This window comes from Dermacentor albipictus, chromosome 1 (assembly GCF_038994185.2).
Source record: "Dermacentor albipictus isolate Rhodes 1998 colony chromosome 1, USDA_Dalb.pri_finalv2, whole genome shotgun sequence".
Taxonomy (NCBI): Eukaryota; Metazoa; Arthropoda; class Arachnida; order Ixodida; family Ixodidae; genus Dermacentor; species Dermacentor albipictus.
The window spans coordinates 260,533,710-260,557,885 of record NC_091821.1 but is presented as its reverse complement, the minus strand read 5'-3'; the positions used below and the strand labels follow the sequence as shown (position 1 = coordinate 260,557,885).

At 47.8% G+C, this 24,176-nt stretch overlaps 1 protein-coding gene and 1 long non-coding RNA gene across 8 annotated transcripts in view; one reads left to right on the top strand and one right to left on the bottom strand.

Annotated features, from left to right (window-relative positions):
• LOC135902923 (uncharacterized) overlaps window positions 1-278 on the bottom strand; it is an 8,756-nt gene extending 8,478 nt beyond the window's left edge. Inside the window, exon 1 of the long non-coding RNA XR_010564647.2 lies at window positions 1-278. This exon is cut by the window's left edge and continues 190 nt beyond it. This is a non-coding gene — a long non-coding RNA (uncharacterized lncRNA).
• LOC135902899 (neuropeptide F receptor-like) overlaps window positions 1-24,176 on the top strand; it is a 424,407-nt gene that overhangs the window by 54,809 nt on the left and 345,422 nt on the right. The window lies entirely within an intron of this gene.

Sequence of the window (24,176 nt, the reverse complement as noted above, 5' to 3'; positions counted from 1 at the left end):
TTCCACGCTCGCTTCAGTCCCCTGGCGCTTGAGTGCCGCCAGGGGACCGTATATCAAGGTGTCGTCTCGCGCTTCCGGGGCCGACAAGCCCTTTGTTAAATGTGCAATGGGTGCGGTCTGCGAGATACTGATGGCATGAGGTAAAATTTATATCGGCCAGACCGGCCGATGCATCAGTGACCGCTTAGAACATGCCTTTACAGAAAGCCTTTACATGCCTTTACAGAAAGACTTCCGATAACAAACGAAACAAGGTCATATTGGCCGTTAAAGTTAAACCTTAACTGGGAGCCTGATATTTCGACCATGGGTCAAAAAGCCATAGGCAAACTATCCTCTTTAAAAAGGAAACTGCGCGCAGCACCACCACACCTCAAACTAAATGCGTACAAAACGCTAATAAGACCATGCCTAGAATACGCTGATCTAATCTGGAGCCCTAATCAAAAATGCCTTATAAATAAAATAGAACGCATGAAAAAATTAGCAATTAGGTTTGTATATTCGCACTACACAAGGCAGTCCAGTATCTCAGGTCTGCTAGCAAGGGCAAACCTAAAATCCCTCTCGCAGAGAAGAACGATTTCGCGACTAAAATTCATCTATCAATTATACCATGATCATTTCCAGATAGCACGTTCTCATTACTTGCAATATCCTCCAAAAAGCTCAACCAAACTAAATCATTCCAAAACAATCTGTCTTCCCCCAAGTCGTGTTCATGTTCACAAGCATTCCCTTTTTCCGTCGGCCATTTCCCAGTGGAACAAGTCAACTAACGATATTGTGTGTTGCAATAACATCGACTCTTTTATTAACCGCATTCAGTGTACTGACTGGTCATCCTGATTTTTTTTTCATTGCGTTCCTGTACCACTCCTGCACGGGCCGTGAAGGGCCTGCAGTATATTTAAATAAAAAAAAAATGTGGCGTTTATCAGATAAATCCGAATTGTCAAAAATTTTACCGGTGCCATAACTTGGAGAGCTTCATTCGTCCTAACCTTTTTTTCCGCTTTCCGCTCAAACATACATTTGATAGCATGGTGTTTTTATCTCTCCCACCACCATGGAAGAGCAGGCGCGTTCGCGCAAGCCATGCCGTGTCACGCATGCGCTAATGGCGTCTGTTATCGGCGGTGACGGCGTCGAGGCGTCGAATGGCCTAATGTCTAAGACGACGCATTCGCAGGACTCAGGCATGCTAACTTAATCGCTTGCCTGCTCGAGAACCTGTTGCGCTGCGTAGGTTAGCAATGAAAACTTGAGATGCACCATCCGCTTCAAGAAAGGAAAGCCAGTTGTCTTAAGAGAGTTCCGGGGTAATAATGTTTGTTTTTCCATGAGTGCAATATTAATGGTGGCAGGCTTCAGTCCGAGCATAATGATAACAAAATAATACTTCAATAAATCTGTAATATCCACGCTTTTTCTTTTAACGTCCACGGCGACATTTCAGAGCTTAACCCCCGACGAGCACCCAAGGCATATACCGAGTTCTTAGGAATGTTGAGATTAGCGCTAGCAGTTGGCTGCGTTTTCGGCACGTGCCGTGAGGTAATAAATTAGAAGGTGATGAATGAATATAAAGAAATAGCAACCGAACATTCCAATAAACTAGACAATATCGCACGTGTACTGATTCCGCCACCACCAATAATGCGTTGCCGAGAAAAACACCATTCTTATCTCTACCGCACTCTTGTTAAGAAGATTTCATGTTTGGAGCAGTTGATGCTTAAATCATATACTGCTCGAAACAGGTACGCCCTTGCATATACTCTATTATTGCGGCTCTCTTTGCACAAGCCGAGCTTGAAAATGGCGGAGACAAACCTAAAATGACCACCGAGTTCTTTTTTTTTTTCATACGGTTATCGTGACAATGCGCGCGCTATCATGCTTATGGTATTTTATGCGCACGTACCTTTTTTAAATCTGAAAGGAAGAATATCGCTATGTTCTTACGCTTAATCGAAAACAAGCATCGAAGGCTATAAATAGCTAAAGAAGAAAATATTAGGGGTGTGCGAATATTCGAAATTTCGAATACGAATCTAATATTTTCCTTATTCGAAGCGTATTCGATTCGAGAAATGCATATTCGTAAATTCCCGAATATTCGAGGACGGCCGAATAATGGTCGAAACGGCGAATATTCGGACAGACTGTGAATAATTTAGCAATTAACGAATTATATGCTTGCTCCACATTCTCCTAAAAACATGTTTATTCACTGAGAGCTTCACATGATCCGCTCATTATCTGTATGCTCTGCATCAAGATGGCAAGTTGGGCCAGTTTGTTGGGATTCATAGTAAGGTTACAGCGCAACACAAAACAGGGACAAAAGAAGGTACAAAACGACGACACAGCGTTGCAGCACTGTGATCTTAAGTGCTGTAACGAACCTTACTATGACTGTGTACACTCTGTTCCAGTCTATCTGCATCAGGCCCGTGAGACATGATCAGTTTCAATTTTTTTTTACCAAGCTTTATTCCAGGGCTCTTTCATAACAATATATGATGTACTTTCGGGCTTTGTAAGTATGCGCAATAAAATATGCACCTAGAAAATGTTACCTGGACAAATGTCACATTGCATAGAGAGCCCTTACTTTCTGAACATGTTGAGCAGTCAATTTTCCTTCGCGATAATCTGTAACAAGCGTTTACCTGACAGAGCATTACCTGACATTACCTGAGTGCATTACCTATAATGAGTGCCTCTTTAACCTGAAACAGCCTCGTAAAATGTAATATTATTTTTAAAAGGGTGATAAAGCTATTGTTACCTCGTTTTGCAATTTTTTAATACTACACATATATTCGATATTCGATTCGATATTCGAAGACAGTTTTGCGCCTTATTCGTATTCGATTCGTATTCGGAAATTTCAATATTCGCACACCCCTAGAAAATATGTATTCATGCACCACTCGCCATCATAAAAGGCGGATGGAATTTCGTAACAGACACTAACGCAAGGCTTGTAAACGTCAAATCGCTGGCCAGAAAGGCCGGCCGATTCGAGAGCAGTCTGAGTTACTTGCACAATCATGTTTTGTTTGTTTGCTTCGGCCTTGCCAGCGCCACGCTTAAATATGCAAGCAAGCGCATGGCTTTCGCCCGGACACAGCGAGCCAAAAAAAGGACGCGAGACGAAAATAGAAGCGCTTATCTGCGTTTCACTACGCCGGTGTTCAGAAAAAAAAGAGGGAAAACAAAGAACTACGGGATGTTCTCTCGCGACCATTTACAATGACGTCAGGCTCCTCGAGATGGTTTCTCGAGGCGAAGAGAATATCCCAACAACAAACGCCACTCCTTCTTACACACGTTGAGCAACGCCCGCGCTGCCTCTTGCAGAGCCCATCGCATCTGCAATGGTTTCACGTGGCATGTTTGCCGAACGGAGCCTCCCCTCGACTGCAGAAGGCAGAATCTGCTTCTCGGTGGCGGTGATACCGCGAGACTACGCTCCGTGTTCTGGCCGCGAGGTCGTAACTACGGGGCTCATCGTATTTATCTTCGCGAGTTCCCTTTGTTGTGCGAGGGGGGCGTCATAATGGCGACCTCACCCTTCGCACTCCTCACGTCGGCGCACAAGCCACGGCCAACCGTCTCAGGTAACGAGCCTTGCGCTGCGTGTAGTCCGCGAATTCTCTCGAGAATCGCAGCGCGCCGTGTAGTGCTCTTTGGCACAAAAGACACGAGGACGAGGGAAAAAAAAAAAAAACGAACCGAGGTGGTCCCGTGCTGTCGAAACGGGCCTAAGCGCGAGATAAGTCTTCTCCGGTGACGCTCGCGTTTTCATTTATTCTTTTCGGGCGTAAATGAGACGAAGTCAACTCCGTGACGGGGCGCCGCCTTCGCGCGCGCTTTCTGCCACACTGCGATCGACGCCCGATTGCTTGGTCGCGGCTGTCGATGCCGCTGAAGCCGCGAGGTGGGCGCGGAGCAGCGATTTGAGCTGTCGACCTTGAGGAGCGCGCCGGGGAAAAAAAAAAAAAAAGGAAGAAAGAAAGCGCAACGCGAGGAGAGCGGTACAGAAGCCTAATGTCAGCGGAAACGAAAATTAAATCGGCTTAAGAATTGCTGGAGCCCAAAACAGCGTGATCGCTACCTAGAATTCTTGGTTATGAGATCGTCTAGCATGCGACGCTTTCTTTCTGTATCTTGTCGGGCTGCGCTAAGGTTCGATGCCTGTCTTGGTGTCCCGGTTAGGCATTTTCTCAACTCTAACGAGGCTTCGTTGGCGGTGCCCAGACCTCGGGCATTCGCGAATGCAGTATACGTGTTGCGTCCTGTGGCGGGAGTAGAGACGCAAGCGGTTGAAAAAAAAAAAACATTGAAAAGATCAGAAAAAAAGAGAATAAAATTGAAAAAAAAAACACGGAGCTTCTCTGCAGAATTTTGTTGCGATGCGACTCCTTTCAACGTATCTAAAAGTTCGGTAAAAGAAAACGAGTTTGAGAGTCTGCGAAACACATGGATCCATCCACGTGCTGGCAAAGACTTTACTCAACCAACGCTTGAGCATCCTCGCCTATCGCGCACTGCACATTCCCCCTTCTTCTGCGGCATGTGAAAGAAACTGATCCGAGCTCGAAAATGTGCACACCAAGCTACGCAAGAGGCTCGCAGGGGATCGCGTGCAATAGCTTGTGTACGTGCACTCGAACCTCAATGTCCGGAAGGCTTCGCCCGCTGCACAGCGAAGCGTTGACGCGTCAAGCGGAAATGAATCGGACACAGATCGATACAAATGTCGGTTTTGGCGCGTTGATGTGAAATGAATGCCTTGACGTGAAATCGCACCTAGATTTATTAACCCGGAAGCTCTGCTGGGACTTTTGTGATGCAGTAATGTAACAATTATATTCTTTTCTGTGTTAGAGAAATAGATGTGGCTGGTTTTTCATAGCTTTGTGCGCTATAGTCTTAAATTTTTGGTATTTTTCTGGAAAAAAAAAACACGGAAGAAACCAGTTTTTTTCACGCCTCTAATAATTTTATGAAATTTTACAAGCGGATGGTTTCATACGCACAACGGGCCCAGTGGTGCAGAAGTATGTTGAAAGTGGCCATTGAAGGCGTTTATTAATGAAAAACAACACTCAACGTCGTCAGTGAGCAACACCTAATGAATTATGAGTATATTTGCTTTCGGAAGTGGTGCTAATTAAAGAATGCAGCAGAGAATGAAAAAGAAAAGGTAGTTGTGTCCTAGTGCATATACAGTATACATATACATGCTCAAGCATAATGCGTAGATGCGTTCAATAGACATAACCAACAAGATGTAGAGTTTTCAATTTGTTTTTTTTTTTACCGATTACCCGTGTTTCTTGGGTAGCATTTGTCGGGCATTTAGGAAGTGGCGCACAAGGTGGGTGTTTATCCAGCATGGCTACGAGAGAAGAAAACATAAAAATGCTCGTGTTTTACGTGCCAAAACCACGATGTGATTACGATCTCATTATGTGGGGGACCCCACAGTAATTTTGACCACCGTGGTTCTTTTAACCTGCACCGAATGCACGGTACACGCGCGTTTCTTGCGTTCTGCATTGGAATGCAGCCACCGTGGCAGGGATCGAACGCGCGACCTCGTGCGCAGCAGCGCAACGCAACAGCCGCTGAGCTACCGTGGTGGGTCTACGGTGGAATAAGCAAAATTAGTCCGACGAAAGAGGAAATATGGAAAGACAGAGGAGACAATCAGAATTCCGTTGATTGTGTTGAAATACTTAGGTCAGTCCGCGGAGAAGAAGCAAGTCCCTGTGGTCGAAGAGCAAGAAGAGAGAACAGCTAACGTGAGAACTTTATAGCCTCAGTGGGGGCAGGTGGGTATAGTGGGAGGAGGGGGGGGGGGGGGAAAGCGTGATTTACGGTCGAGCAGCCCGACGCACCACCCGCCTGGCGCGCACATTTCAATTCGCACTGATTCCACACATGAAGTGTAAAGCGATATTTGTGCACACTTCTCCATGCAACGCCATGGAGAAGTATAGTTGGTCCGCCTACATGCCGCGCCTCCGAAGAAAGTACGCACTTAACTATATCGTTATGCACGCATCGGATTCGAGATCAAGGAGGTGAGTGATAAAGCCGTCGGTGACTGCGCGCGAACTAAAAAGCAATGGCTGATACTCTTATCCCGCGTTTGACCGTCATCGCTCTGCTCCACCTGCGCGCTTGCCAGAGATGTAGCAGGTTGTAAAGAAGCGTCACCTCCACCTTCACAAGTTCGTCACGTCGTACACATGCTTCTATTGCTGTGCCCTGTTCTGTGCTATTGCTCGCGCTGACCGCTGGACGGCGCCATCTGAGCTTCGAGTTTCTGTATGTGCTTCTGCAGTAACTCTAGCCCAGCTTGGCACAGCCAGTGAAAGCGCGTGCAATGAAAGCGCGTGCCCTGCGTGGGTCTGTTGTCGCGTCCCGGCTGTCTAGACCGGACGCGCTTCTCTTGTTTGGACACGTGGCGTCCACGGCAAGTTATTTTCTTCGTCTTTGCAGAGTTTTGAGAACGCCCTGGCGAGTCTCCCGCAGGCATGTGAACACGAAAGACAACTCCTCAAAAAAGGGCTCTTTCTTTTCGACAACTGCATGCGAACATAGCAGGTAGTACAGTGCTGTTGCGATATTTATAGCAACACGAATGACGGCTACTTATTTTGAATGATAGTTGATACACGCTACGGGAAAGAAAAAAAAAAACAGCAGGGACAGAATAACATGGGAATGTGAGAAGCGTTTAACGTCAAGGGGTATAAAACTTTCAAAGAAAAAAAAAATCACCGACTATGACGACACTCGAAATTTGAGCGTAGCTCTATACGTGTTTCCATTTCGCGCTATATTGGCTGGCGCGGACAATCGGTCTCGTGTGACATGTTGCAATCGGAGCGAAGTGTGGCGCGACTACCTGGCTAGTCTAGGGATCGGAGAGCCAGCGCGTGGAGCCAGCGCACGGGTGACGCGTGGGCGCGATGTACAGAATCCAACACGTACAAACCTCCCAGACGATGGATGGATGGATGGATGGGTGCTATGAGCGTCCCCTTTGGAACGGGGTGGTGGGTTGTGCCACCAAGCTCTTATTATAATAAATATTGGCTAATGTCCTACTTATGTTCGAAAAGATAAACAAAATAAAAAAAACCCAACGAGGAATTCCCATCACCAAAATTTCTGAAGCCCTATTGGGAACTTTGTTTTTGTACATCTCCGTTGTTTGTCGTTTCCCTACTTTTCTTCCACCAGTCTTCCAATGGCCTCTCACTAATCTCTATTACGGATATGTTTACCTTCCCTCTGCTCTCGCTGAACTCAAGGGCTTCAAGGAAGCCAGAGGTGCCTAACTCGACCGCTGGACAGATGTCTTCGCATTCTAATAAAACAAGTCCACGATGCACGCTACCCTGGTGCCATCTCGTAGCCATCGTCGCCGCATTATCATTTTCTTACGCTTTTCACCATACCCTCCTCCGCTTTCCACTTCATGGTTCTGCTGCATCCTCCTCTCCACCTTCCTCCTCGCGCCTTTGCGCTCTCACCGCTGTTTTCATCGCTCGCTGAGCGCCGCGTTCGCTCTCATCTTTCGCTGTGCTCGTTCGCTCGGTTACAAGTGACGCCGACGCTCGCCACAGAACGGGTGCCAAAGAGCGGCGCTCTAAAACACCTGTATTCATCAATGAACTCTTCAATGGACCTTTCTCGCGCCAATTTCGCTCATTGGGTATGTCTCACTGGGTATGCGGCCAGCGAAGAAACATTTTCAGCTTTGGTATGCACCAGCCATGGAGTTTCTCACTATAACACCTAGAGGGTAATCTGGCGCCACCGTCTATGGGAGTTTCTTAAGGGGGCACCGTGCCGTCATGGGAATGATGGTATATGTGCCTGCGAGGCTCGTGTTGGCTGGTGTTGTAAGAGGCTTCGTCTAAAACGTGGATATGGCTACGCAAATAACGCGTTCTCAAAGTAAAATCTTCATAAAATGTTTCCATTCACGCATATTACATCTTTACTCACCCACGATGCATGACCAAGCGAAGAAAAGCAAGAATAGACGACCAACTGTTTCAAAGCGAGCGCGAACCTCGCCGTCTGTCCTCCTACTTTAGCGGCCCGCTGATACTTCTTACGTAACATGTAGTCGTACACACAATAACAAGTTCTCATAGTTAAACAGAACATGCTTTCGCGTAATAATAAAGCTAAAACAGCTTTTCACGTGCTGTTCTAGTAGAAAATGAATCATTGTGACAGACGGAACGGTACTTGCCAAGCGCGTCTTCAAGGTGTCCTGTCTCTACGGAACGATGCCAATCCTAATCCACAATATACCGGCATTCCCATGCATACCACAGCGCAGCAGCGCCAGATTTCCCTCTAGGTAATGTAGTGAGAAACTCTATGGCACCAGCCCACCACGCATGTCTGAGGTCACGCGGTGACTTCTTGGCAGCGCCACTGGCTGGCACAGCGTGTCCAGAGGAAAGTGCGAGCGATGAGCCTAGCTGCAGTATACACGCCTCATACATGACACGCTTATCAGCATTCGTACGCGCCAGCGAACCATGCATTTCAGAGGACATGCGCGGGCTTCGCGGCGCTGCCACCCGATGGCGCAACGCGTCCAGAAAAAAGCGCGAGAGAGGAGTGCGGCTGCCGTATTAAGTCAATCAAACCAAGTTTATGTCAATTCTGTCAAGATAGCGAAAAAAGAACTGCTAAGAAAAGCTGTTTTTTTTTAGTTTTACTAGGTCGCTGCCCTTTCACGCGGCTAATACACACTGGCGTACCACCGGTACAATCTCGAATGCCCGCAGATGACTACACGCTGATTTCGCGCCGGCGGCGCGAGATGGCGCCGTGTGTCCAGAGGGAAGCGCGAGAGAGGAGTCCCGCTGCAGTACACGCTTTATACATGTAGAGTTTCGGCGGTGGAGGTACGTTGTGTCGCCACATTTTTTGTTTCGGCATCAATCCCAATCTCATTATCATGGACAATTCTCGTGAAATTGATTCTGCGGGATTTCTTTTTGGTCAAACAACTGCTCTTTGGGTGCAAGGAAGCTGCTCTCTCTGCAGATAACGCAAATTATGATTTCTTTTATTCTTCCCTGTCCTCCGAGTCCCACCGTGGTCTTTTGGTACTTTTTTTGCTACATTCGGCAATTACTTCTGTGAGACAACTGCAGCATTCCTTATTTGCTGCAATGCCGTCGCTGTTTATTGTTTTGTATACCTTCAGTTCCATATTCATTAGCTTTGCTAGTTCGTCTGCACCTCAAAGAAGAGCGTTTGGTAATTGAGAATAAAAAAAAAATCATGCACAATATACGAAAGCGTCCCCACTGTTTAGGAGGAAAATGTATCCCATCAGCCATTGCTGGAAACGCAGAGGGATGGAAAAGAGAGGCCCGCGATGGCACCACTTGTCACATGCTGGTATCTTTGCTGTTTAGTGGCAGTTATTATATAACTTTGGAATGTCTGTTGCTAGACTGCGTATATCGCGCTTCTATGTTTTGAATAGTGGGCAAACAAGAGCAGCCATGGGCTGGAGCCCAGCCCGAGGCTTGGCTTATTCGTTGACCACTTCGTCTGCCCCTTCCCGGGAGCTCCTTGTCTAGTTCGGATCGAATATCGCACGATATGGCTTAAATGGTCAAACCTACACTGATGCTAGCAAAAATATGAACTAATCACCTCTAAACAGCGATCACATGTAACCTACTCAAGCTTTAGTTGCGTTGAAGCCTTGATACCTTGGTAGAAATTGCTGCTCTATTAGTAATCTGTTATTTTCTGCCGGAGATACGGAAGAATTTTAAAGGTAATCCCATGTCGTACTTCCGTCTCATTCAGCTCCATTTCTTCTTAAAATCATTAAGGTGTATGCCAGAATCTCGCATGGAGTCGTTCCATACGTTCTTATGACTTATGTACTATATATTACATTTGTTATACGTTGAATTGCTGTGACTCCACCTGGAAAGATAAAATGAAAGGTAGAGAAAAAAGAAGAAAAAGAAAGGCGAAAGCAAGCAAGTTCACTTCTGAGCCGCTAAGCCTGCTCCTATTACCTTTCTGCCGCAGAAAAAGACAACAACGCTTCAGGCTGTTTTGCAAAGTCATTAATCTTGCGCTCATGTTCAACGTCTGACGTTTCAAATTGTAATTACAGGGCGAGCGTGTAGTGAACAGCTCTCGCAAGGATAGCAGAGAAAAAGTAAAGAAAGATGAGCGCTCTGCACCGGTGAGGTAATCTGAAGTGATCGATTGCGCAGTATAGAGATTGATACGGCTCTCTTACGCTGTTTTTTCTGACGCCCCTTTCATTGGCCTATTCAATATCAAATTACCCTCTGCTTAAAACGGAACAAAAAGAAAAGACAAACACAGCAAAGTCTCCTCGTTATCCCCGCTACCCTGGAGCTACTCACAAGAAGCTTTGTGCTAGACTGAGATGTTAAGAAGGCCTACTCGTCACGAACGCTTTGAGCAGTATGGGGATCTTCTCAGTAAAGATGACTTTATGCTCCCGCCTGAATATCTAGCTTGCGTTCCAGTTTAAGTGTGTAAAAAGATCGTGCACTCCCGTGTTATAGGCCAGCAAGTAGATGCAGCGCAACGCCTTCCACGTGATAACTTGCTTGGTGGCGCAATCCCCTCATGTGTCGTTAGTAAAATCAACGTATTTTCGCTGTTGCCCTGGGGCCGTTGCATGACGCGCTGACAGCCTATAGTCACTTGCGCCGCATTAGGCTACCGAACACTTCAGATCACATTTGCATAAAAGGATGACGCAAGCATGATCGAGAAGTGCTGATGTCATAGAAAGGCCTGTTCTGGCTATCTTTGAAGGCTTCTCACTCGGAGGCCTGGACACTTGTAGTGGTGTCGGTGCGGTCGCTATATGCTGGGGTCCGAAACTCTTGTCCCTAACAAGGATCGCTTGCTTGCGCTGGCGAGCGTGCATACTCAATACTTGAGGTTAAATGCTTGCGATTTAGACCTAAAAAAAAAAACGAGAAAGGTATGTCGAACTTTTCCTCGGGAATCCGGCTTTAACTGAAAAGTGTCAGTGAAAGAAAATTTACCGGAAGCAAAGGCGGCGATGAGCTCGCAGCTACAAACATACAGGGTGATCATTTTCAAGTTTTATGGAATATTAAAAAAAAAATAGCCTGTTGCAGATAACATAATTCTAGCACTTGAGCAGGATTATTTAGAGAGGTGGACATTACTTGCCCGAGAAATCGCAACACTTATTGAACTAACAAAATCCGCTAATTATCTTTTGATCTAATTACTTTACAGCACATGTTGCAATTTACGATTTATAGCCGGCGAGTTGGCAAGGCGTATCCATTTGAAATGAATTTCCAGAATGACGCCAGTTTGGAGATATGCGCCATCAAACTTGCCTAAAATAGCATTGTTGTTCCACCTACTTATTTAAAAACGTTATTTTCTGCACTGAAGCACAAAAGTAGCTGGAACATTAATGTATTTCGTTCCACACTTTAGGAAATATAATATAACAATTTATTTCTGCCTCAAGAAATACAGACAGGGGAGCTGTAGAAAAAGCTGTCCTAAACAGCTTGGATTTGGCCGCAGCAAGGCGTATAATATGTTGAAGCCAGTGTCATTCTGGAAATTCATTTCAAGTGGATACGTCCTACAAGCTCACTGACTAGAACTCTTAAATTTCAATACGCAACGTAAAGTAATTATATAAGTACTTAATTAGTGAATGTTAGTAATTAGTTGTATATGTGTTTCGATTTGTCGTGCTAATAGTGTCTGCCTCTTCGAATAATCCAGGTCAAGGACAAGTGTTGTATAATCTGCCACACGATTTTTTAAAATTCCATATAACTTCAGATACACAAAGCTATCGAAATCGCCCTGGGCCTACCATCCCCGGCTTCGACTACGAGACTACTCAAGATGGGCGTACACAACACCTGGCAAGAACAAGCTGAAGCTCATCAAGCGAGTCGATTAGAACGACTGAAGCTCACGCTCACCTGAAGATCAGTGCTGCAAGGGCTGAGCAACGGTGAAAGCTTTATAGCTGCCACGGATCGAAAAGAAAGAATTCCTACAAACGTCCGCGAATCCCTGTGCATAGCACCAATTACACGCAACATGCACCTCACGTACCACAAGAAAAGAAGACAAGCCCGAGTGAATGACCTACGGCGAAGACACAGGCAAGACCCAGACGCCAGATACACTGACGCAGCCAAATACCCGCAAGGAAATGCTTACGCCCTGAGCGTCGTAGATTCTGAAGGAAAAAAACTAGCATCTGTCACAGCCCGCGCACAAAACTCTGAGAGTGCAGAAGAGGCAGCGATCGCCTAGCAACTACCATGTGCATGGACGCAGCTGTCGTTTTTTCTGACTCTGAAGCAGCTGTCAGGAACTACATTAAAGGTCGAGTGTCGACAGAAGCATTCAAGATATTGAAGCACCGCGGCACTCCGATCCCCTATACACCTGCGTGACATAGGTTCCTGGGCACGAGGGGGCTGGAGGGGAACGAAGCGGCACACGTCGTGGCCTGAGGCCACACCTGCCGGGCCAACCCTTCCGACTCTCAAGATGCCCGGTCTGCGTCAGCGGGGACAGAGACCGTCCCCATCACGGACTCAGCGATCCTGCAACATCACAGGCTGGAACGCAGGGTATACCCAACACCTCACCCAACGCTCAACAATGAATAAAGTACCACACTCAGAAGACTAGAGTAGCACTTACACCCACGGAATACTCATGCATAGACTCTACCCAACGCTACAGGGATACCACTGCCCAATGTGCGGCGTCCCTGATCCTAGTGTGTCCATGGCAATCTAGACAAAGACGCATCGCCTTCACGGAAAGACTGTAACGCCAGAAAAGAAAGCGAAGACCTCATCGAAACGTGGGAGGCCATGCTCGTCTCCGAGGACCTGGAACAACGACACCTCGACACCAGGCCCAAGGAGGCAGCGAAGGCCAGAGGGTTCCGGGAATGAGGAGGCCTCCCCCCTAGAGTAGAACCGGTGCTTACCCCGGGATACTGTTCCAAAAATAAGCGTTTATTCCTCCTCCTCCTTCATAAAACTTAAAAACGATCACGCACGCGCATATGCGCCCCTGTACTAGGAGCCTCGCGAGGTGAAGGTCGCTTGCCACCCAAGCAATGCTTGCTTTCTACAACGAAGCTCTCTATGGCTAGGATCCCGGGATTCCTTCGTGGCGTAACATCGACAGAAAGCTATCATCATCAATGGCTCAAACCTCCAAATGCAATGGCTCTTGCCCCCGTAATGCAGAGGCTACAATCACTCAGCAAAGTTAAGCTAACATACATTCTTTGAAATCATGCATACAACATACAGAACAACATACGATTCAATAAAGGCCAAGCTCAAAACAAGCATCCGAACCACATAATTGATGATAAGGCGCTCCTCCTTCTACATGCAATGCGAAGCACGAGCGCTCCCCGCACACGTTTCCCGGCGCTAAAGATTACCGTTGGGCAAGCTGCCTCGGCGACGGCAGCTTGCGACGTGGGGTGTGACGTCCCTATCCCTTCGCGTATAAAATTACCAGCCTATAAACTGATTTACATGTTGTTGCAGCATCGCTATGGACGGTGGCGTGCTTTCAAAATTACCATTACTCCCATTACTCTACAATAGTATTACTGCCATTACTCTACAGTGATAAAGCATTGCACACATCCCTCAGCAGTTGTAGTGGTGGTTTTCAACAGCTCCGTTGGACATCCACTTTCGCAGAGACCGGGATGGCAAGTAATTTTTTTCTTATTCGCGTCTGTTTTGCCAAGCCAAGAAGCGGAAAATAGGAGAGGGGGAGAGGGGGGAGTTACATCGAGAGGTAGGGCCACTGCTGAGAATGAGCTGGGTAAGTTCAATGATGGCAGCGGGGGGTCGTATACACCTTGTAAATTGTATGTAGTGTTTTTTAGAGCTATACCAACTTAACGTATCTCACAAATAAAGTTTCAGTTTATTTGTGCTCCAATAACAAATGCGTTCTCTTCATTCCTGCACAGTCACATCTGCTCCTCGAAAGTTTTCGGCTGAAATAAAACAAAGAAAACACGCCGAGATTTTTGCACGATAAGGCTGAAAACGCTAGCACTCTCTATACTACATATAAAGTATAGAAAAAGAAAAGTAAGATATTATTGCAGGTTTGTGTTTTGTTACCCTTTTTTCTCTTTATTTCTTGCTGTCTTTTTGTCGCACTCGGGTACTTGATCCTCACCAGTACTGTGCCTCACAGGCGCAACTAGATACATGTTTAGCTAAAAAGTCACAAAAGTAAAATCACGACAGAATAGGTGAGTACGCACACAAAAATAAAGTCACTGCAGACGAAAGTCGCTCACAGCGACAGGTGAGATTTTTTTTACTCAAAATGTTTGTCATGATGTACGAACGTTTCTCTTCACTCAGCCCTTCCAGCCGTTACAATCTCTTTATTATGAATTATTATCGTTGAAGTTATTTGACGAAAGAAACCAACATAACAAAGCTCGGTCCTACCTTTAAGTTTTCCGTTGAAATGCGCTTGAGGCGTAGAAGCGCTGCCATTCACTAGATTGCCATACCAATCTTCGCATAATTAGATTATTAAAGCGCAGTGAAATTGTCACTGATAAGTTAGGAACTGCTTTTTTTTATTCGGAAAACAAGTTGTAAAAAAAAAATTCTCGACGTTTCTATATCAGGAACTAAGAGACCAAGTTGCCTCCGCGATGGCTGTGAGACAAGGGCAGGCACGATTATAATAGGACAGGCCGGCCGCGGCCAGAGAATCCAGACGGACCCCGGTCAGGGCTGCGCTTTGCGGGCGGTGGACAGCGGCCGGAACGCGTCAAGCGCTCCCACTCACTCGGAAGGTGCTCTCGTCGACGGGGAGAGCAATAGCCCGAGAGCCGTTCACGAGGCAAAAGACGGAAGAGGGGCCCCGAGACAAATGCGTGTTCCAGAAGGTCCCACCCCTTTCATCGCTCGCAGCATCACCGAATGCGGCCGGCTCGTCTCGTAATGGGGCCTCAGCTGTTGCTGCCATTAGGCGCCTGCGTGCGGCGCGGCGCGGGGTGGCCGCTTCGAAGCAGAGCCGTTATCTTGGCTGCCCCCGAATTCCGCGCCGTGCGGCTCACTGGCGAAGGAGCCGCCAAGGCTCCCGCTAATTGCTAGCCGCTCAGCGCGCGCTTGTGCGTTCGCGCGTACGGGCACGCGCGCGTTTCTTGGGGCGCCTTTCTTGTCCGGCGCACACGTCCTCGCTACGATGCTCACAGCTCGCGCTCCTCGTTTACATCGCACCAGGGCGCCGGAACGAACGGAAATGGTAATTAATGACGAGAACCGCAGTAGCGATGACCAAGGATGACCGACGCCGCAAAGCGCCGTCATATATTGTGGCTAATGAACTTATTTAGCGCGGAACGCTTGTTCGCATGTCGCGTACAAAAGTCGCTGTAGAAATTCTGCCGTTTAATCTATCGAGTGCTCCCTTCTACAGGCTTCCTATTGTGAGGGAATTGAGTATCGCGCACCGTTTTGCGTACGGGAAGTACGTTGGGAAAGTGGCCAGGAAGAAGGCATGTGTAGGCTTTTGCTTCTTGAACATCGCAGACATGTACCACTGGCCCAGCTAAGCTATAGCGTGTCGGGCTCATCACATATAGGAACACTTGCCAGCAGCGCGTCGCTGACCGTGAGGCGAACGAGTGTCATGTGATAGCAATGTATTATCTTACTGTTATTAGACGCTTCTGGCTGTCATTGCAGCAATTTCTTTTCTTTGTTTGGCGGCTGCTACTTTTTGCTAATCCTTATAGACCTTTTCATCCGGCGAGGAGGATAGGGCGCACGGCAAGGCTTTCCTCCTCTCATGGCTTAGACGATCCGGCGCGGCGCCGCTTGAAAGTATTGCTGTCGCGTGCTGCGGAACGATTTCGGAATGTTTTAGATCGTGCTTTGTGACATTTACGCCATGTCCGTTCATATAAGGTCGTCAGGAAAGCCTTTCGGTGCACCGGTAACTACAGTGGGCAGAAATATGTCTCGGGGTTGCAAAAATGTGACGCGCATAATCAGCCGTGGTGTACGCGCATTATCAGTCGCGGTGTGCGTATGTGTTGTGAGCTATTTTGCTTATATCGGCTTTAATTCAACAAAGAAAACCGGTGTCTCTGTATTACCAGCATTAAATTGTAAATCAGCTCGCTGTCTGATCGCTTGGCGTAGGGAGTAAAACATAAGAGCGCATGCACTACTGCACGGCTAGCCTAAGGCAACCACGAAACATCTAAAAGGCAGGTGCTATCAAATATTTGTGATACACCGGTACCGTTCTCACGCATTTCAAGTCTAGTAGGCTTCAAATTACTATATGTCTACGCTAGCCTTCCTGCATGTGGCCGATGACGCTGCTCAACACAGCTATCACTGCGGTTGGTGAATCAGCACAAAACATACATAAGCTGTGTGCTTCGACAATGTGCTTATGGCCTGTATACAGCCATAAGATATGAGAGGGATCGCGTAAAAAGAATGCGACGGTAATTTTTGAGGTCAAAATTTCCGTAATACGTGTGAATGCGTCGTAGAGAATGGAACGAACTCAACCGAAAAAAAAATTCGGTTATCATCCTCTTTCTCTAAAAAGCAAGAGAAAACGGGCTAACGTCGCAATACGACCTCGCCTAGTCACGCCGCACAACGTTTAAAGATTTATAACCGGTGATGCCGTATGCTTGGACCATGCATGCGCTATATAGAACAAAGATATCTGTAATCCAGCACCTACCACTGCTTAGGACGCTCGTGCAGTTCGTAAACGCTCGCTTTGCTGGACAAGCTTAATTCAGACTGCAAGGTATGCTGCTATTACTAGTTAAAACTATTCTATTCATGGGTGCAAACCTCATTTACCGAACCAAATAGTCACGCAATGCAATTTACAGCGAACAGTTTGAACGCTTGTAGCAGAACGCGGCACCGAGCAGCAACACCATGTAGGACGTGTTTGTAGACCACTTCTTCGAGCTATTACCTTTTCTAAATGCCAAGTCATGCTGCGATATCGATCCACTTGAAGAAAAAGAAAGTGCAGTAACAGGGCACTTCCTTGCGAGAGCTTCGTTTCTCACTTCTCACTGAATCGAAGGCTGCACCGAGGGGGTGTCACGTGACCTCGCGCAGCACGTGATGCTCATATACGCAGCGCCGGCTTCTCCCGCGATGGCACTAGCTCTCAGGTAGTAATGCTGTGCCAAACGAATTCGCATGGAAGATACAACGTTCTTTTCTTCAAGCCTCAAATACTAAACTGACATGAACCAGTCCTGCAGCTTCCCTTTCGAATTTTCATTGTCACTGCTGACCACTGTGAACTTTCACTGACATTTGGTACTGACCTCAAATTTGTCAATGCCGTCGGTTGCGCTCGTGACGAAAGCGCAGACATTGCAATGGTGAGCATGAAGGTGGGATGCCTGCCTCAACCCTTAGGGTGGCAACTAGTGGTGGGGCCATGAAGCTGTCGATGTTCGACGTGTCTGCCTTTGCGCAACACGCAAGCCAGGTTTCGCAGGTCTTCGAACTTACAACAGGTTCTACAGGAGGGGTGAACTCTGCTGAAGAATGCGATCTTCGCTTTGTGTCTGTTTGTGCATGCTTGGCGGCCTGGCACGACCGCTTTCGACGATGCGGCGAATCGGTGCTTTCTTGTTCTCACTATTTTAATTTCTTCAAGTTTACGCCCATGTTTAGTCCTTTTGCGTGTCGCCTGTGTCGTCTAGGTGCATACGTTGACCCTGCCGGCACGATTCATCACGTGTCACTTTTGGCAGCCCGCGCTATTGAAAAGGCCGGAAAGAAAAGGTGCAATGGCACTGCGTTGTTGAGGGGATCTCGGCGTGTGGGGCTGTGTTGCGAAACATTTCTATTTCGCAACAGTGATTTTTCTATTGGTCGGCGCTTTGTGTAATATTTCGCTATCTGTCACGATTGGGTGGAGTCTTTCTTTCTTTAACGAATCATAATTGCTATGAATTTATTTTGTACTGACCGAAATTGAATAAAAAAAGAAAAGGGAGAAACTAAAACAAAAAAAAACAAGAACGCGAAGAAATTTTGCTTTTGTGGTACACCGCCTGTCGGCATATTTCCTTGTGAGCGTCGCCTGTTGGTCACTAGAGCACAGTGGGAATAATTGGTGTTTAGATTAAAGGTTCTCGCATGCACGGTTTCATAAGCTATTCCGTTAATTAAATATTACAGACGGTTTGGCTGCGCCAACCGCGGAATATCGTACGAAAGCATATTCTTGCGCCAAGTCAGGCACAGCCAGACCGTTGTTTGGCCGGTTGCTAATGGTACCCTTTGCAGTCGCGATGTCGTTGCAGAACTGCTGTTTTATTGCACACATGATGCGCATAGTCATGCACACTGTGTTGCATAATGCGTACAGGGTTACTCGGTGGACACAGAAGGAAGAGGAGGAGGATTTCGGACTTGCACGAAGACCCTTTTGTGGTTTCATGCCGTGCGCCGTACTGGCCAGTGTTGTAGAGCAGCCTTTGCACTTGCATGAAGGCCGTGCGAGGGGAAATCAAGCGCTCTGCAATACAGTTGAGCGGGTGGAGGTGGGCAGACTTGATCGGTTATTTATACCCATTGCTCACAGAGTACAAAATAAGGTACTTTAGTTTGGGCGAGAGATGACTTACACGTTCTACGCACCTTAAACGAAGAAAATTCTTCAACGTCGGGAAAGGCCAAAGCCAAAGTCACGTCCAAGTCTTCCTTGTGCCACAGTCTGCCACGCAGAACACGCAAACCCTAACGGGTTGTTGATGAAACCCCGCAGATGGCCATCGCAGCCGTTGCCACAGACAGACGTTCCTCGGCCTTGCGATGCTGCTGGTATGCAACATTGGCACCTATAGATTGTCGGGTTTGACGCTGTTCGTCTTGTATCAGCAGCGTGCTTGGCACGCTAGTGCTATCTCTCGTTCTCCAATCGTTTCTGTCGTTCTTCGGCAGCTTCGTTGGCACGTTTCGACGCCATGAACTGTCTTTGTTGCTACAGTCGCAATCGCTTGGCCGCATCTTCTTCGTCGGTCGACTCCCGCTGCCCCTGTCGCCGAGCTCGTTGTTGTTCGCTGCGTTGGGCGCGACGAATCTCTTCTTTAGACATTTCCGACGGCGAACCCGATTCACTTTCCATATTTATTTCACACATACGCCCACGTGCGTATGTGTGAAAAGAAGAAGAGGCTGTGCGCGCGAAACGCGCATGAAGAAACGCGTGTATGAAGAGGCTTCACACAGACAGGCGAAATCTAGGTTGATATAGGCTAGTAGTGCTTTCGTGATAAGAGGTTCTGCAACACACGCATTCATCCTTCCCTGTGTTTCAGTCAACCAAGACCATCGTTGCCTACGCTCCGTGGTTGCTTAGTGGCTATGGTGTTGGGCTGCTAAGCACGAGGTCGCAGCATCAAACCCCAGCCATGGCGGCTGCATTTCGATGGTAGCTAAAAGCCAACACACCGGTGTACTTAGATTTAGGTGCACGTTAAAGAACCCTAGGTGGTCCAAATTTCCGGAGCCCTCCACTATGGCGCGTCTCGATCATAATTAGAAAGTGGTTTTGGCACGTAAAACTCCATAATTATTTTTTACCCTCGTTGCCTCTGTGGGTCAGGATGTATGCTATAGGAAGTACGAAAGTGGTCCCTGGAGGGTTTGTTGCAATAGTTGAAAAAAGCGAATCCACAGGCTGACGAGCGAATAATAAAAATGACATAAAAAAAAGAAGAAACGCTTCACGTTTAGTCACGAACTGCTCAGTCAGGCAATGACAACAATGCAACGACTAGACGAGTACTGTGGGTGAGGCATACGTCCCGCCAGCCCTGAATGCTCCGCATTCCTTCGCGTGAGCGGCTCCTGACTAACGCAACTTCGCGAGCTTTGCCCCCGCTGTCACCTGCTCCTGCGGCACCATGGACGCGGTTGGAATCGACTCTTGGCAGGGGAAAAAGTTATGCTGGTTGCGGTGACACCACTCGTGACATCCGCCGCGAAGTTTCACCGGCAGAAAGACAGGGGTCGAGTAAATGGCGTCGCCGAAGTTTCCACCGAGGCACTCGCACGGTCGATCACCTTTGCCCCGAACTAACCTCTCCAAAAAGCGAGCGCTTGCACAAGCGACTAGGTATAGCGAGCTTCGCAGCCCAAGATCACTATGGGGAAAGAGTTTACTTGTAGCAAATAGAGTTACGACTGCCTGATTTGAGCTACAGGTGAGGTAGCATCATTGCTTAGCTGATGAAATTTAGCGCTCTCTGACGTTTTCACCGAGGTAAATCTGCAGGTAGGACGAGCGGCAGTCGCGTACATACAGTTTATGCGAACGCATGGCAGTGGTTTTGCCCTAGTGCTTTATTATTCAAAGAATAACTGTGACAATGACGTAAATAGTAGTAATGATGATAGGTAAGAACGGCGGAGCAATAAAAAAAAAGATGAAGAAAGTGTGCACTTTCACTTTTGCCAATAAGCATGCGTTGTTCAACATGTAGTGGATGACCCTGGATCAAGTGACGTAATAGATAAGTCTATTCAGCGCACACTAAATCTCGCGGCGCATAAGCTTCCTTGCTCTTGATTGCCCACGTTCGGGGCGGTCCCCATATTTTCCACTAGACAGTGGTACATAGTTCAAAGATGTAGTATTGCGGCGAGTGAGAAAAAGGTTTCTCGAAGCTGTTCTTGGCGTAGCTTGCTTGCCATAACTCTCCGTGGTTCCGCTGCAGTACGTTTGTTTGGTCGTAGGTTCACAATCTTTACACAATAAGTTTCCTTTTCGCATACAGTCGGCGCACTTGCAAGACAAAGAACAAAAAGTAGTGCGCGCAAGGGCTCGCACAAGTGGAACGTAACGTTGAAAGCGAGGCTCCCTCCTTGCAAAAGCCTAAGGCGGCCCTCGATAGGGCGCTCATTTCTTTAAGCCTCACAGTTCCTCTCCTTGTTATCTGCCCTTTTTCGTTTGCCCCTGGCTACGTGGCCGGCGGCCGTCCACCCTTTCCTGTTTCCATGAGAAGGGCACTGTAGAGCTTCCTTTGTCGTCAGCGTATCGCGATACTGTGGGCACAACGTATTTGTTTCTGACTGAGGCCCCGTGTCTCGCCCTTCGACCAGTGAATGGTCGGAAGGGGCAGGCGGTGTCGGAGAATAGGGCACTTAGATAAAGCAAACAGAGGGCGCCCCAGTGAGAAAAAAAAAAACAGCGAGAAGGAACAGGGCCACTCCGGTTTCTCTGCAAGGATAGCGCAAGAAACCGGTGACGGTCCAAATGACCGGCGACCTCTTGAGCCGGGGTCGGCACTCGAAAGGGCTTCGCGAAAGCCTGTTATTGCGACGCCAGATAGGAGAGAATAATAGTAGGATCAGCATATCCAAAGAAGGATCCCGTATGCCGCTCTGGGTGCTCGAAAATGAAACCGTGGTCATTGCATGTCCACAACCAACAATGGTTCCTCCACCTCCCTTTTTCGTTACGCACCACCTAGCTTGTAACGAGTGTGCGCCGACGGCAACCTTTGTCCGGGCACCAAGACTGCTGTTATCCAGAAGAACAAGAATCCCTGATGACGTTTCTATTTTTATGCTTGAGGGAAACCCCGGTCGATCTCTAGACTGGAGTGACCTGCGCAAGAGTGGACACGGGACACTAAAAAGGCGGCAAGGACAAGCACCTTTTTAGTTTCCCATGTCCACTCTTGCGCTTGTCACTTCAGCATGGAATACCAACTAGCCCGGTCTCACATCCTGCTTCTTGCGCTTGTCCTTGTCGCCTTTTAAGTGTCTCGTGTCCACTCTTGCGCTAGTCACTTCAGCATGGATTACCAACTAGCCCGGTTTAATACCCCGCTCTCTAGAGTGCCTCGCCCTCGGGCCGATAGAAACATTGGCCCACTAACGTGGAAACACCGGCTACAGTTGGTTCCTGCTTCTAGCCCGCTCTTGTCTGCAGCCACATCGGCCGTCGCGATTCTTTGCAACCACATGAGCCATGCTGTTTGTCCCATTGTGTTAGAATGGGACACAGTTGGGGCATGTAGCCTGACCAAAGTGCCGGCCCATTCGTTTCATCACTCGCTTTACAGGGCTGCAGAGGTAGCGGCGGCCTAGAGACGGAAGATCACTTTTCACGAAATCTCCATCACTGCGCAGTGTGAAGCAGTAGTTCCGCCAATCACACTCATTGCGAACTAATGACGTCACTGTGCCCTCTAGTTTCCTTGCCATCAGGCACATTGCTCTCTGCCAGAGAATGACCGCTGCTGACACTACACAGAAAGAAAAGTGAACACCCTCGTGAAGTGGTTGCAGTTCATTACCAAAAAAGACGTGATAAGAACAAGGGGAGCAGGAAATGTACGGTACTGCTGTCGTGTTTCTTCTCTTTACTCTTAACTAAGGGTAAAGTTCGCACAGCTGGAACGTTGTTCGCAGTTGTGCTTTTGCGGTTGCAGATTTCAAATACATGAGCTCAGTTACTTTCTTTTTCACTCAGCATCTAGTCTGAAAATACGGCTTCGGATCTTGTGTACGCGCGTAAGAACTGCTACTTCTCCACACGAGTCAAGGCAGACCAAACGAAATATTAACAAAGGACTGCTATCTTCGATAGTGCTCCTCTAGCGGGGAACGGTACTATGCGAATAGTTGTTTTTTTTATTTCTTATGAACGAAAACAAGAAAATGACGGAGTAGGAGAAATGTCGACCGGTGGGTCGGTAGAGAGAGAGAGAGAGAGAGAGACTAAAGGGGAAGAAATCACAGAGTTTAGCCAGTGTAAGTACCGGCTGGCTACCCTGTGCTGGGGAAAGGAGCAGGAGGAATAAAAGGAGAAAGGAGAAGAAAAAGAAAAATTCACACAGTAACGCGATGCTACGCACAACAACATTCAGAGACGGTCGCACAATTCACAGGTCCTTAGAAACTTCAGCAGAGCCATGAAGGCCTTGAGTGCCGAAACCCGCCTGGAACAGTCGCCTGTAACTTTTCTTCTCTGAAGGAGCGATTGTGCAGTTTTTCGAGCGAGGTCACGAGCACTTTTCGTGACACATTATAACGGAGACAGTCACAGAGGCGGTGCGCGATCATCTCCTCGCAGCCGCAGGTGTCGCAAGTGGGGCTGTCGGCCATTCCAATGAGGAAGGAATAGGAGTTCGTGGATGCCACGCCGAGCCACAGGTGGCACAGAAGTGTTGCTTCCACTCGTGGCAACCCTGGTGGAAGACGGAGTTGCAGACGTGGATCCAATCTGTGGAGATGTGCGTTCGTGAATTCATTGATGTTCCACAGAGTCTGCGTAAGCTCGCGTGCGAGGGAGAGAAGACTTGTGTCTGCCTCTGTTCTTGACAGTGGTATTGGTATAATATGGGCACCATCGTGGGCCGAACGGGCAGCGTCATCAGCACTGGGATTTCCCGAAGTTCCGCAGTGACCCGGTATCCCCTCATAGATGATGCTGTGGCCCTTGTCCATTGCGTGATGGTGGAGTAGACGGATGTCTGCGACTAATTGCACATTATGTCCGTGGCTCAAAGGGGACAGCAGACGCTGGAGAGCTGCCTTCGAGTCACAAAAGATGGACCATGAATGTGATGATTTGTGAACAATAAACTCCAGAGCAGCACCGGTAGCTGCGAGTTCTGCAGCCGTCGGTGATGTAATATGAGAAGTCTTGAATTTAATATTGACAGATTTAGCGGGAATTACCACTGCTCCAGCTGAGAGAGAGAGAATGAAGAGAAAAGGCAGGGAGGTTAACCAGATATGAGTCTCCGGTTTGCTACCCTACACTGGGGATGGGGGATAGGGGTTAGAAAGATGGCAGAGGAAAACGCAAAAAAAAGGGAAAAAAAACACGCACACATGGAGGCACACACACAAAAGGCGTTCCAGTTAAAGTCGTTCACACAGGCCGGTAGATCGTAAAAAGCGCAATAGCGCTTGCACGGCCTTCTTCTGTGACGGTAGGTCCTTTCGATGTTGTAGAATTCTTTTTTTCGGATAGCAGTTGGTCGTCCAGTT